Here is a 14,283-nt window from a genome sequence, read left to right on the forward strand (position 1 = left end):
CCCATCAAAAACTGGGAATAAGAAATGAACTGCCTCAAAGAAGAAATACAAATGGCCAAAGGGCACATGAAAAAATGCTCCATTTCACCAGGTAGCATCATCAGGGAGATGCAAATCAAAACAACAATAAAGTACCATCTAACACTACAGAGATTGGCACACATGACAAAGAACAAGAATAATCAGTGCTTGCAGGGATGTGGAGAGAAAGAAACTCATTCACTGCTTTGTGAATGCTGTCTAGTCCAGCTCTTATGAAAAACAATATGGAGATTCCTCAAAAAAACTGGAAATTAAGCTCCCATATGATCCAGTTATACCACTCCTAAGGATATACCCTAGGAACACAAAAATGCAATACAATAACGCCTTCCTCACACCTATATTCATTTAAGCACTATTTACAATAGCCAGACTCTGGAAACAACCAAGATGCCCTTCAACAGATAAATGGCTAAAGAAACTGTGGTACATATACACTATAGAATATTATGCAGTTGTCAGGAGAGATGAAGTCATGAAATTCTATACATGCATACACATGAAAACTATTATGCTGAGTGAAATAAGTTAAGAGATAGACACAGAATAGTCTCACTCATCAATGGATTTTAAGAAAAATAAAAGACGCTATTGTAATAATGCCCAGAGAGAATAGACATGAGGGCTGGAAGGACAGGCTCATGATATGAAGCTCAGCACAAAGAGTGGTGAGTGTCTAGAAAAATAACTATACTGACAACTATCATAACAATGTTAACGAGTGAGAATGCCTGTCTAGAAGGCAGGTTTGGGAGAGGATGGACATTGGTGATGGTAATGTTGCACTGGTGAAGGGGGATGTTTTTTTGTATGACTGAAACCCAACTACAAACATGTTTATAATCATGGTGCTTAAGTAAAGATATTATTTTTTTTTTAAAAAAGAAGCACATCAGAATTTTAGGGTTTGTTTTCACTGAACATTGTCCCTTCAGCTTCTTCAATAGAGAGCCAAACATGTCTTTTGACTTCTGGACTTCTGAATTAGGAGTTAAAATTTTAATTGTTTTAATTTTAATTTTGTTACAGCCTTGTGAAATAAACTAACTCTCTCTCTCTCTCTCTCTCTCTCTCTCTCTCTCTCTCTCACACACACACACACACACACACACACACACACACACACACAACACACGGTGCATGCCAAATCCAATAGTGCTTCAGAGATATATGGAAAACTTCAAACAGTTTAATATTCCAGAATATGTACTTGGAATCTTCAAAGGAGAGGAATTGGAGGGAGAAATAAAACTTTTATCTGAAGAATAGTTAAAAACAAAATTCTTGGTATGCAAGAAACTCAGCAAATTTTAGGCAGATTTACAGAGATAAGTAACAATAAAACTTATAAATAAAAATATTTTAAAAAGCACTAATAAAGAAACTATTAAAATTTTTTAAAAATATTTAAAATAAAATAAAATAATATATTATGTCCTGAGAATGAAAATATATTTTATAAACATAATGTCAGTGATATTTTATTTTACTGTGACAATGACAAAAATTTCTTGTTGGAATGATGAAAGACTTTTTTTTTTTTTTTTTTTGGTTTTTGGGCCACACCCGGCGGTGCTCAGGGGTTACTCCTGGCTGTCTGCTCAGAAATAGCTCCTGGCAGGCACGGGGGACCATATGGGACACCGGGATTTGAACCAACCACCTTTGGTACTGGATCGGTTGCTTGCAAGGCAAACACCGCTGTGCTATCTCTCCGGGCCGATGAAAGACTTTTTGCTGGAAACAATATAACCTAATACACAAAGGAGAACTTTTCAGTGTTAGGTGAGAAAAAGGCAATTGTTAAATTATAATTCTCTACCAAATAAAAATATTTATCAGAAATGAAGAAACTGAAACAATTCCTTACTGACAAAAAATTCTAAGATATGTTGAAGATGTAAATCCATATCATACAAGAAAGTGAATCACTAGAAATGATAATTATATCCAAAATATTTAAACATATCTTTTGGGCCTGGAGAGATAGCACGGCAGTGTTTGCCTTGCAAGCAGCCGATCCAGAACCTAAGGTGGTTGATTCGAATCCTGGTGTCCCATATGGTCCCCCGTGCCTGCCAGGAGCTATTTCTGAGCAGACGGCCAGGAGTAACCCCTGAGCACCGCCGGGTGTGACCCAAAAAAAACAAACAAAAAAACATATTTGGGCCTGGAGAGATAGCACAGCAGCGTTTGCCTTGCAAGCAGCCGATCCAGGACCAAAGGTGGTTGGTTCGAATTCCGGTGTCCCATATGGTCCCCCGTGCCTGCCAGGAGCTCTTTCTGAGCAGACAGCCAGGAGTAACCCCTGAACACCTCCGGGTGTGGCCCAAAAACCAAAAAGAAAAACAAAAAACAAACAAACAAAAAAAAAACAAAAACATATCTTTTGGGGGCTGACAAATATTAAAGGAGGTAAGTTGCTTGCCTTGCATATGGACAACCTCAGTTTTTTAAAATTATTTTATTGAAACCTCTGTGATCTACAGAATCCTTCATAGTTGAATTTCAGATTACAGTGACACAGGGCCATTCCCATCACAAGTGTCAACCTGCTTCCATGAATGAGCCCACAGTGCATCCTATACCACCAAACTTTGCTCCCTGTCTTGCAGATATAACAGGCTCATATAAGTTTAGATTATTAAAGTTTAGGTCTCTTGATTCTATTGTAGTTGACTTTGCTTGATATTTAGTTCTGTCCTTATTTTTTTTCCCACCAATGCACCTGAGACCATTTGCTTCTGGCCCCCAGCCTTTATTTTTTCCTTTCTTCTTAGTTCTATAAAAAAAAATGCAGCTTCTTCCTGCAGAGCCAGCACAGGACACCAAGGAGCATAATCCCACCAGGACCCACTCCCGGTAAGATGTCCCCACCTGTTGAATTAAATAAATTACGATGGGGCTGGATGGCGGTGGATGGCGATGGATTTGTCTCTGCCATCCCAGGCCACGTGGCTTCGCAACCCCATCCAGCCGGCGGGTTCCAGGCCCAGGTGAAAGGCGAAATCACTCACTCACAGGCAGGCATCAGGAACCATCAACTTTATTCATGCCCTAACCACCACAGGTGTGTGGCCTATCTCATAACCTTTCAAGCATTCGGCCATTCTTAGCCCTGCATCTTATAATTCAGCCATCTTCCTTTGGCCTCCATTCTGGTCAAAGACCAAAAGAGGCAAAGAAACTAAAGCCAGCGAGCGCAGCATGGGAGGGGTCTTGGGTAGCTACACGTAAATCCAGGGTGGAGTAACACCCACCCAATGAATATGGGGCCAATTCCTGCCATGTGATTGGGCACCCAGAGACTTAAAAAGGATGGCTGCCCCGTTCTCTGCCTTCTTTCTGTGGAGCAGCACAGAGTCACCAAGGAGCATAATCCCTCCAGGACCCACACCTGCTAAGATATCCCCACCCAGCGAAGGTGGGGTTGATTCCTGCCATGTGATTGGGCACCCAGAGACTTAAAAAGGATGGCTGCCCCGCTCTCTGCCTTCTTCCTGCGGAGCCAGCACAGACACCAAGGAGCATAATCCCTCCAGGACCCACTCCCAAAAAGCGCTGCTTCGCTCCATGGCCGCACTTATCTTTTAACCCCCGAACTCCATTTCTCCACATTGTAAGAGGCAATTTACAGCCTTAACAATGAGGAAAATTTGCAGTACAACCCCATGTTTAAAGAATCAAGATGGCTGCTCTGAAACCCAAAAAGTAGAAGACAGTTACGTATCCTCTCAAATAAGAGGTTTAGAGTAGAATTATGGAAGATGTGCAGGAAGCTCGAAATAAAAAAAGAAAAGCATTGATAGACTTGACTGGAGCACAATAAGCATCAAGAGAATGTGACGACTGAAATTAGAAATTTTCACACTGAAATAACAGGTCTGAAAAACTCAGCTTATACAGCTCTTGCCAGGTATGCGGTTTGGGGAGACCCTATGCTGGAGGCTCACTTCCTAGCAGGGGATGTGCTGGGAGGCTTGGCAGGTCCCCAGCCGTTCCCCTCTTTATCCCCTGGACTACAGGCCCTCCCTGGGTGTCGGCCCAGATGGCCAGAAGTAGGTTCAGTTGGACTCTTAATGGTCCTCAAGCTTCCCCCCTTTCTCTGTACTCCAGGGGGGGAGGTACATGGGGAGGAGGGCGGGCAGATGGCTTCCGGTTTTTACTTTGATTCTGGAGGCCAGCTCTTGCCAAGTGTGAGGTTTGTGGAGGTACCATGTCAGAGGCCTTCTCCCTAGCCCGGGAAGTGCTGGGAGGCTTGGCAGTCCCTCAGCCTTCCCCTCTTTCTCCCCTGGACTCCAGACCCTCCCTGGGTGCCGGCTCAGATGGCCAGAAGTGGGTTCAGGTGGACCCTTAGCGGTTCTCAGGCTTCCCCCCTCCCTCCGTACTCCAGGGAAAAGATGCAAGGGGAGGTGGGCAGGCAGATATCTGGCTTCCGGTTTCCTCTTTGATTCTGGAGGCCAGCTCTTGCCAGGTATGGGGTTTGGGGAAGCCCCATGCTGGAGGCCTTCTCCCTAGCCCGGGAAGTGCTGGGAGGCTTGGCAGTCCCTCAGCCTTCCCCTCTTTCTCCCCTGGACTCCAGACCCTCCCTGGGTGCCGGCTCAGATGGCCAGAAGTGGGTTCAGGTGGACCCTTAGCGGTCCTCAGGCTTCCCCCCTCCCTCCATACTCCAGGGGGCAGGTGCATGGGGAGGAGGGCCGGCAGATATCTGGCTTCCGGTTTCCTCTCCGATTCTGGATGCCAGCTCTTGCCAGGTATGGGGTTTGGGGAGACCCCATGCCGGAGGCCTTCTTCCTCGCCTGGGGAGTGCTGGGAGGCTTAGCAGGCTCCCAGCCATCCCCCTCTTTCTCCCCTGGATTCCATGCCTTCCCTGGGCGCCAGTCCAGGTGAACTCTGTAGGGGTCATCATGCTTTCTCAATACCTCTTCCTACATTAATGGGAATGCGCTTTGGGAGGAGGACAGGCTGTTGCAGCACTGGTTTATGTTGGGACAGTCACTGGAAATTTTTTCTTTGGTCTCCATTTCCAAAACCATGCGGGGGCTAGTGTCCCCATGCGTACAATATATACTGATAGTATTATATGCATATAATTTATATATGCATAATATCCATCTTGTATTGTGACCTTGATACTGCCCTACAAAGCTCATTTCTAATCACTTACTGCCTCAGTACCAACCATTATTTCCCCCCATTTACCCATGTAAGTGCAGCTCATGACATGAAGCTCACCACATAGAGTGATGAGTGCAGTTAGAGCAACAACTACACTGAAAACTATCATAACAATGTGAATGAATGAGGGAAATAGAAAGCCTGTATCGAGTACAGGTGTGGATGGGGTGGGGAGGAGGGATATCTGGGAAATTGGTGGTGGTAATCTTGCACTGGTGAAGGGGGGTGTTCTTTATATGACTGTATTCATACAACTACAATCATGTTTGTAATCACGGTGTTTAAATAAAGATAAAAAATGCAGAAATATGTGGTAAAACAAAGTAATCCGTGTCCCAAGATTCAATGAAAAAGGCAGAAGCCCCTATTTAAAAGTTAAGAAATAAAAATATAACAAAATAAAATAAAGGGTGTTTGGCAGGTTTTTTTTTTTTTAAGTTTATTTTGTATTTATTTTGTATAGGCACAGCAAAAGATGGGGAAATAGAAAGAAAAAAATGTTTGGCCTAACAACAGGGAGACCCTACCCATGAATCATCCTACCATAAGACTAACTACTGGCTCCAGGCATACTAAATTGTATAATTCCAAAGTCTCTGTGGTCCCACTAAGTTCTCAGTCACAGTTTTTGCAATCAGGTTTCTGTAGTGTGAGATCCTGTTTTTTTGTACAGCTCCTATGTCCAAGTCACGTGACATGGAGCATTTTTTGGTTTCATCTCACCATTAGGTGGTAATGAAGAGAATCCTGCCCTGAAAGAAAGTTGTTGCTGTTATCAAGTCGACAGAGTGTCACATGAATCCACTCTGGAGCAAGTTGATGCCAGGGCAGCACTAGGACCCTCCTTTGTAGAAGTATGTTTTCTGGTGCTGGTGCTGAAAACCGTGCTGGTTTCATAGATGGGATCCAAAGTTCAGGGGTGAATGGCCAATGTCCGATCTTCTGAAATCTATGCCAAATCACTATGACAAATGTTTAGGGTGTATGGCCCCACTGCAATATAAAATGTATTTTTTTCTATCCCTATTAGATAAGAACTTGTTTTCAAACATAAGATTTCCCCCATTTTAATGTGCCTATGTAAAAAAGGAACAATGCCACATGATACTACTGGTGCATGTGCGGGTAAAAATAACAAGCTAAACAATCCAGATATCCTGGTTCTAACATGAACTTGAAATCCAAAAGAAACTCATCTACTAGAATTTACTGCTAAACAGATCCATAAAAATAAAATAAAGAAAACTGCCACTACATAAGGAAATAGACAATAAGAATCATACCTATTAAGGAAATACATCTAAAGAAATATACAAAACAGATATATCTATCCCCTTCAAGTCTTTTGAAATAGTCTGAGGAAGAGGGAATAAAATCTCGAGCACTGCTTCAGCCTGCATAATGGGCTTGTGAAGTCTGAAAAATGGTTCCCAGCAGTCACGGATCAGAAAATTAGACAAACTCCTTTTATCTCTGACACTGCATGGATCACAGAGCATTTCTTGGAGTGACCCTCTGCACACAGCTGTGAGAACCCAATACTGCTGGATGATGCTCCAAAACTCTCCTCTAGAAACATTTTAAAAGATAAATCTTTAAAAAATCAAGCATAATAGCAACATATTGTGGAATTTATAACATATGCAGAAATAAAATGTGTGAAGACAAGAAAAATGCAAAGATTATTATACTTTAGATATAATAGTCTTTATTGTATTAAACACATAGGAAAATAAAGGTATACTATTTTGACTTCTTACACTATTATGAAGTGATACAATAATACTTGATGATAGGTTATGATGTGTCAATCCTGAAATAACCACCTACACAAAAATGCATATACATATATATTTAGCTGAAGAATTATAAAGTGTATGGCATGAAGGAGGTTAATAGAATAAAAACAAAATGTGTTTAAAATTTCAGCTGTAATAGTTTCATGTATTTTATAAATTTTTACCAATATATTGGCTTAAATAGCACAGGCTTATTATTTTAATCAAGGTTTTGACTTGGGTCAATTTTTTTTGTTTGTTTTTTGGGTCACACCCGGCAGCACTCAGGGGTTACTCCAGGTTCTACACTCGGAAATCGTTCCTGGCAGGCTCGGGGGACCATATGGGATTCCCGGATTCAGACCACTGTCCTGCAAGCAAAGCAAACGCCCTACCTCCATGCTATCTCTCCGGTACCAATTTGGGTCACATTCTTATCTGGAGTCTTGCATTGAAAAAATATTTCCTTCCTTCCTTCCTTCCTTCCTTCCTTCCTTCCTTCCTTCCTTCCTTCCTTCCTTCCTTCCTTCCTTCCTTCCTTCCTTCCTTCCTTCCTTCCTTCCTTCCTCCCTCCCTCCCTTTCTCCCTCCCTCCTTTCCTTTCTCCCTCCATTCCTTTCTCCCTCCCTTCCTTTCTCCCTCCCTCCCTTCCTTCCTTCCTCCCTCCCTTCCTTTCTCCTTTCCTCCCTCCCCTTCCCTCTCTCTCCCTTCCTTTTTCTTCCTTCCTTCCTCTCTTCCTTCCTCCCTCCCTTCCTTCCTCCCTCCCTTACTTCCTTTATTTCTTCCCTCCTCCCTCCCTTTCTTCCCCCTCCCTTTCTTCCTTCATTCCTTCTCTCCTTCCTCCCTCCCTTCCCCTTCCCTCTCTCCCTCCCTTCATTTTTCTTCCTTTCTTCCTCCCTTCCTTCCTCCCTCCCTTTCTTCCTTTATTCCTTTCCTCCTTCCTCCGTTCCCCTTTCTTCCATCTTTCCTCCTGCCCTCACTTTCTTCCCCCTCCTTCCCTTCCTTCCTTCATTCTTTCCCTCCTTCCTCCCTCAATCACTCCCATCCTTCCTCCATCCTTCCTTTCTTCCCTCCCTTCCTTCCTCCCTTACTTCCTTTATTCCTTCCCTCCTCCCTCCCTCCCACCCTTTCTTCCCCCTCCCTCCCTTCCTTCATTCCTTCTCTCCTTCCTCCCTCCCTTCCCCTTCCCTCTCTCCCTCCCTTCGTTTTTTCTTCCTTTCTTCCTCCCTTCCTTCCTCCCTCCCTCCCTTTCTTCCTTTATTCCTTTCCTCCTTCCTCCGTTCCCCTTTCTTCCATCTTTCCTCCCACACTCACTTTCTTCCCCCTCCTTCCCTTCCTTCCTTCATTCTTTCCCTCCTTCCTCCCTCAATCACTCTCATCCTTCCTCCATCCTTCCTTTCTTCCCTCCCTTCCTTTCCCTTTTCCTTTCCTCCCTCCCTTCCTCCCTTCCTTCCATCCCTCCTTCCCTCCTTCCCTCCTTCCTTCCTTCCCTCCCTCCTTCCTTCCTTCCTTCCTTCCTTCCTTCCTTCCTTCCTTCCCTCCTTCCTTCCCTCCCTCCCTCCTTCCTTCCTTCCTTCCTTCCTTCCTTCCTTCCTTCCTTCCTTCCTTCCTTCCTTCCTTCCTTCCTTCCTTCCTTCCTTCCTTCCTTCCTTCCTTCCTTCCTTCCTTCCTTCCTTCCTTCCTTCTTTCCTTTCTCCCTTCCCCATACCCAGTGGATTTGAGCTCAGTGCCTGTGGTTTGCTTTAGGTGGTACTTGGAGATTCACAAATCAGGACCCAGGACTCCCGTCTGCAAAACATATGCTCCAGTCATTTCCCCAGCATTGGGTCCATGTTTATTTGTTTTTGAGATATCTTTGAGAAACAAACTATAGGCTAAATTAACAGTATATATTATTTTGTTGAGTACTCAAATTTTTATTATCTCTAAATTGTTTGCTATGTTAGTCTCTTTTAAATTTGGCCACAAATTTCAAAGGTGGATGACATTTTGGATTTTTATAGCATTTATATTTTTTCATTTGGTAATGAGAGCATTTAAGAATTCAGTAAATTAAACATAAACGTGGGCACTGAGCTAATGGCATGTTAAAACAAATGTGTTTAAAAAACTATTAAAATGTGATGGGAATGTTGCACTGGTGATGGGTGGTGTTCTTTACATGACTGAAACCCAAACACAATCATGTATGTAATTAAGGTGTTTAAATAAATTAAAAAAAATAATAAAACCAAAAAAAACTATTAAAATGCTCTAATTTAATTTGTCAGTACAAATTAATTGATTTGGTTTATTTTAACTGAAGTTTGGAAAAATAATTGACTTGCTAAGTTTCATTTTTTTTTAAAAATTTTATTAAAAAAAGCAAAAGACACAATACCACAGAGATTTATGGTTTAAGTTTTTAATTAATACAACAGGTAGTGAGTTTGATTTGCACACAGCAGACCTTGGTTTGATTCCCCATCATTACATATGGTTCCCTGAGTCTGCCAGGAATGATTCCTGAGTGCAGAGCCAGGAGTAACTCCTGAGCACAGCCAGATGTGACCCAACAACCAAAAACCAAAAACAGCTTATTTTATAAACAAAACTCAAGATAATTTTAATAAACTATTGCTCTCATTTATTTGAATTTTTTTCTGTGATGGTAGAGAAGATAATTGTGAATAGAATTTGCACTTAGATTATGTATCATTCCACCTATGCTAAAATATAGATAGTCATATTAGTCATATGAAGTTGCTTTAAAAGTTTTTATTCTGGAATGTTTCAGACTTGCAAAGCAGAGTCAAATATTATAATAAGCTCTCCTGTACACAAGTAGTGAGTTTTAGTAGTTTTAAAAACAGTCTTGGGGCTGAGGCAATAGTACAACAGTTAGGGCACTTGCCTCGCATGCAGCAGACCTGAGTTTGATCCCTAGCATCCTAAATAGTCTCCAAGCCAAAATAAATAAATAAATAAATAAATAAATAAATAAATAAATTAAATTTAAGAGATAATCTTTATTTTCATTTTGTTTAGTTTGGGACCATACTTGGCTGTGGTCAGGGCTTGCTCCTAGCTAGGTACTCAGGGATCACTCTTGGTGGGGTTCAGACAATTTTATGGGGTTCCAGAAATCAAACCTGGGCCAACCACATGCAAGGCTGCACCAGACCTGCTGTATTATCTCTCTGGCCCCCAACACTGGCAGGCAAGCATCCTACCCCTATTTTATCTCTTGAGCTCCTTGAGTTGAATTTTTAATGATAAAACATTTATTTAATGTACCTCTTTAAAAAAGAGTAAATGTTTTTTATTTGTTGTGTTTTAATTTATATTAGTGTATCTCATCTGGACTCCATGTGGTCCATGTTGGGCCTCTGGCTTTTATAATCCAAAGAGCCCATGGAAGGAAACTAGGGGATCAACAGGTAGGTCAGAGGGTCACAGTAAGTAAACAGGGTCGAAGAAGGCAATGGTTGGAAAAAATGCTCTCCTGAATGTGGTTAGAGAGCCTGGAAAGTTACTTAATCTATTTCCTCACTTTTTAGTCAAATAAGATCACACCTAAACTATTTGGTTAGAGAGGTTCTGAGTTTTCCATTTTGATAAAATCAATTCTGTTAAAATTTCTTCTCCATTGAAATAATTGAGGTTATGGAAACATTTTGCATTATAGAACTTTCTAAGTGAATTCAGCAAGAACAGTAGTTTGAATTACTGGAAAGAATTCTTGCTCCATCAACTCCATTAACTGGGATTCACTTTTGCTAATAATCTGACAAAAGGTTTCTTTGTAAGATATAAAAGTTACTGTGACAAGACAAAGAACTCTTCTTATTAGAAGTGTTTGGGGATGATGTGCTCATTCTCTGGGTTGCTGAAATTCTTACCTTGGACAGAAATTTGATTAAATAGTATTTATATACCACTTTATATTATCAAAGAATAATTGGTGTTTTCCTTAGAATCCTGGCCAAATTCCAACTCTGATAAATGCATTCTACTTCCCTAAATTTCCCCTGCAATTTTAGATGGATTTTGTATCCTTAATTACCTGTCTCAACCTGTTACTTGGTGTTGAAGTTCACCTATTCAGCAGCTGCTGCCTTTGGCCCCAAGGGCTTGTATCTTTTGGGATCAGAAGGAATCTGGTAATCTTGGTAAACAAGTGTATGTATGTGAGTATAAATGACTTTGAGGGTTCTAGAATCTAAACATTCTCTAGTATAAAAAATTGAAGAGTGAGAGAGTAAAAGCAAAAGAGAGCATTTTAGATAGTTTTAGAGGGAGAAAGAAGGGAACACTTAAGAGAGCTTTAAGAGGAGATGGTCCAGAACTTTCATTTGCTCAGTAAGTTTTATTAAGAAAATATTAAAGGGGCTGGAGAGATAGCATGGAGGTAGTGTATTTGCTTTGTATGCAGAAGGATGGTGGTTTGAATCCCGGCATCCCATATGGTCCCCTGAGCCTGCCAAGAGCGATTTCTGAGTGTAGAGCCAGGAGTAACTCCTGAGCGCTACCAGGTGTGACCCAAAAACCAAAACCGTCCCCCCACAAATTTTTAAGTATAAAGAATTGTTTTATTGTGGAGGGTACAAGATGACATAGGAAGGCCAGAGATCAAAAATACTGAGCACATGCTTTGCCTGTAGGAGATTCTGGTCTGTTCTGCAGCCTCTCATGACCCCTCCCTGAGCATTGCCTGTAGTAGAGTAACCCTCACCACAGAGCTGGGAGTAGCATCTGTGCACCGCTGGTTGAGGCCTCCAAAAGCCAAAAAGGAAAATAAGGGAGATGAAGTAATAATAGTTTTTGTCTAAAGGAATTTATATTCAAGTAAGGTGAATGCTTTTAAAATATTAGGCATTGATAATTAACCTCTAAAAAAACTCTGTAGTGGATAAAAATATTAGCATGTTTCATACCTATTTCTTTCTCTAAATTTTTTCATCAATAAAATGGAGATAACTACCTAAGAGTGAACATTTTATGATATAAACCACTTAAGATATTGTCTGGCTCAGAGTAAGTGCTCAGTGCACGTTAGTAATTGTGGATTTCTAAATTTGCACCTTGGACCAGCAGTTAGGCAAAAATTAATTCACTAAACATAATATTGAGTTCATATGGATTCAGTTATGAACACTCTCTAGAACCTTAGATGAACAGCTGAACCTTAGATGGACAGCTCACTCATCCCATAAATGCAAAGATTACAGGTAAGTTCCACACCCAAGTGCCTAGCAGGCCCTAAATCTTTTATTTACTACTTCTCTGGTGAAGATCATAAAGTGGGAAAGAATTAGGATCTTCCTGTTCTCACCCCATCATCTAACTTAAAATTCTGAGTGGTGTGATGGACTGAGATTTGGAAATTTAGATCTTTCAAGCTGTTACAACAGGAGAAAATAAAAACTTTACTGTTTGATTTTGGCACATAGTCCAAAGTCCCTCCCTATTTAACAAGCTTTAAGCTTTCATATGAGACATAAGACACTTAAGGGAAAAAGTATTGCCACAAGGCTAATGATGACAACAGCTGCCAGCGTACCTTCCATTAAATACAAGTAAAGACTTGAAGCAAATCTGAGCTCTGTTCTGTTTTAGAAGCATCACTGTGACATGTCTGTGCCGGCATGGGCTCAGAATGCATTCCTTAACACTACGACTCCAAGTTGCATTGGATGCCAGAAGCCCAGTGGTAATGAGAGAGCAATTGAAAAGGTTCATTTTCAGATAGTGTTCTTTCATGGTGGGTGTGTTGATTTTGTGAGTTTGGTGCAATGAGCCACAAAAAAGAATTGCCCAACACCTTTTCTTTATAAGGGGTTATAGTCTAAGTCTTTCATAACTTTATCCTCTAGATATTGATGTTCACATTTGAAGTTATAACTTTGGTGATCATGGCTAGAAAAATGGCATACTTAGGATTTAGAGTAAAGGATAAACTTTATAATGTATCCTTTGTTTCAGAGAAAGTCCACTGGGATACTTTAAATTAACTCATGACTACAGAGTAAACAACTGGATTCTTTTATATTGAGAATTTTCAATGTGCAGAGCACCATTCTAGGTACTGAGGAAATCCTAAAAATAAAGTGGTTGGACTTTAATAACTAGGTTGGTATGGGAGCAGATGTCTTCATCAACTTCAAAAGAGGAATGTGTGTGTGGTTTATTTTTTTTCCTGGGCAACTTAATCTGCTTATATACCAGTGGTTTCTTTACTAAGTCTTAGCTTCCTACCTGTATATCAGGTAGCTAACTTATTCCAAATATCCTAAATCTGTAAATTGTGACATCAAACTTTATAGTTATTTGTGGACTTTCTATAAACATTCTTGCTGTGATCACTTTCCTACCTTCAATTTGAGTGATGGGTGGAAGCCCAAAGGGGTCTTCAGCATTTAAAAAAGTTATAGTTCTCTAGGAATCTTTTTTTTTTTTTTTTTTTTTTTTTTTGGTTTTCGGGTCACACCCGGTAGCGCTCAGGGGTTCCTCCTGGCTCTAGGCTCAGAAATTGCCCCTGGCAGGCTCGGGGGACCAAATGGGATGCCGGAATTTGAACCACTGTCCTTCTGCATGAAAGGCAAATGCCTTACCTCTATGCTATCTCTCCGGCCCCTCTAAGTATCTTTTGAGATAAAGTGTTTAGTGTCCTCTTTAAAATTATATATGTCCATATATTTTACCAGTGACGGAATTTTTTGGGGGGAGGCAATTTGTATAAATTATTTAAAAAAAATCTGTGCTACCCATTAAGTGTTTTTAGGTAGTGAATTCTTTACATAGTACATATGTGCTGTAGGGCTTGAGAGAGCTCAAAGGTAGAGTGCATTTTTATATATGAGAGGTCCTTGGAACAGAATGTCTACTCTCTAATCCAAAAACAATGGGTGTAGCCCTGGTCGTCTTCAGCATCATCTCCTACCTGTACACTGAACACTCAGATTAGTATCACTGTCTAGTTATCCTTGGAGTGGCACCCTGATCACTGATTGAATTTTTAATTTCTAAAATTTTTAACTTCCTTAAAAATATTTTTTTAACTTTGTTAATTGATTGATTGGTTTTTGGGCCACACCCGGCAGCACTCAGGGGTTACTCCTGAATCTGTACTCAGAAATCGCCCCTGGCAGACTGGGAGACCATATGGGTTGCTGGGAATCGAACCGGGTCCCTCCTGGATCTGCCGCATTGCAAGGCAAATGCCCAATCGCTGTGCTATCTTTTCGGCCCCTGAATTTTTAACTTCTAAAAGTCTATGAACAAATGGATTTTATAGAAGTATTATA

This window comes from Suncus etruscus, chromosome 3, assembly GCF_024139225.1.
Source record: "Suncus etruscus isolate mSunEtr1 chromosome 3, mSunEtr1.pri.cur, whole genome shotgun sequence".
Lineage (NCBI taxonomy): Eukaryota > Metazoa > Chordata > Mammalia > Eulipotyphla > Soricidae > Suncus > Suncus etruscus.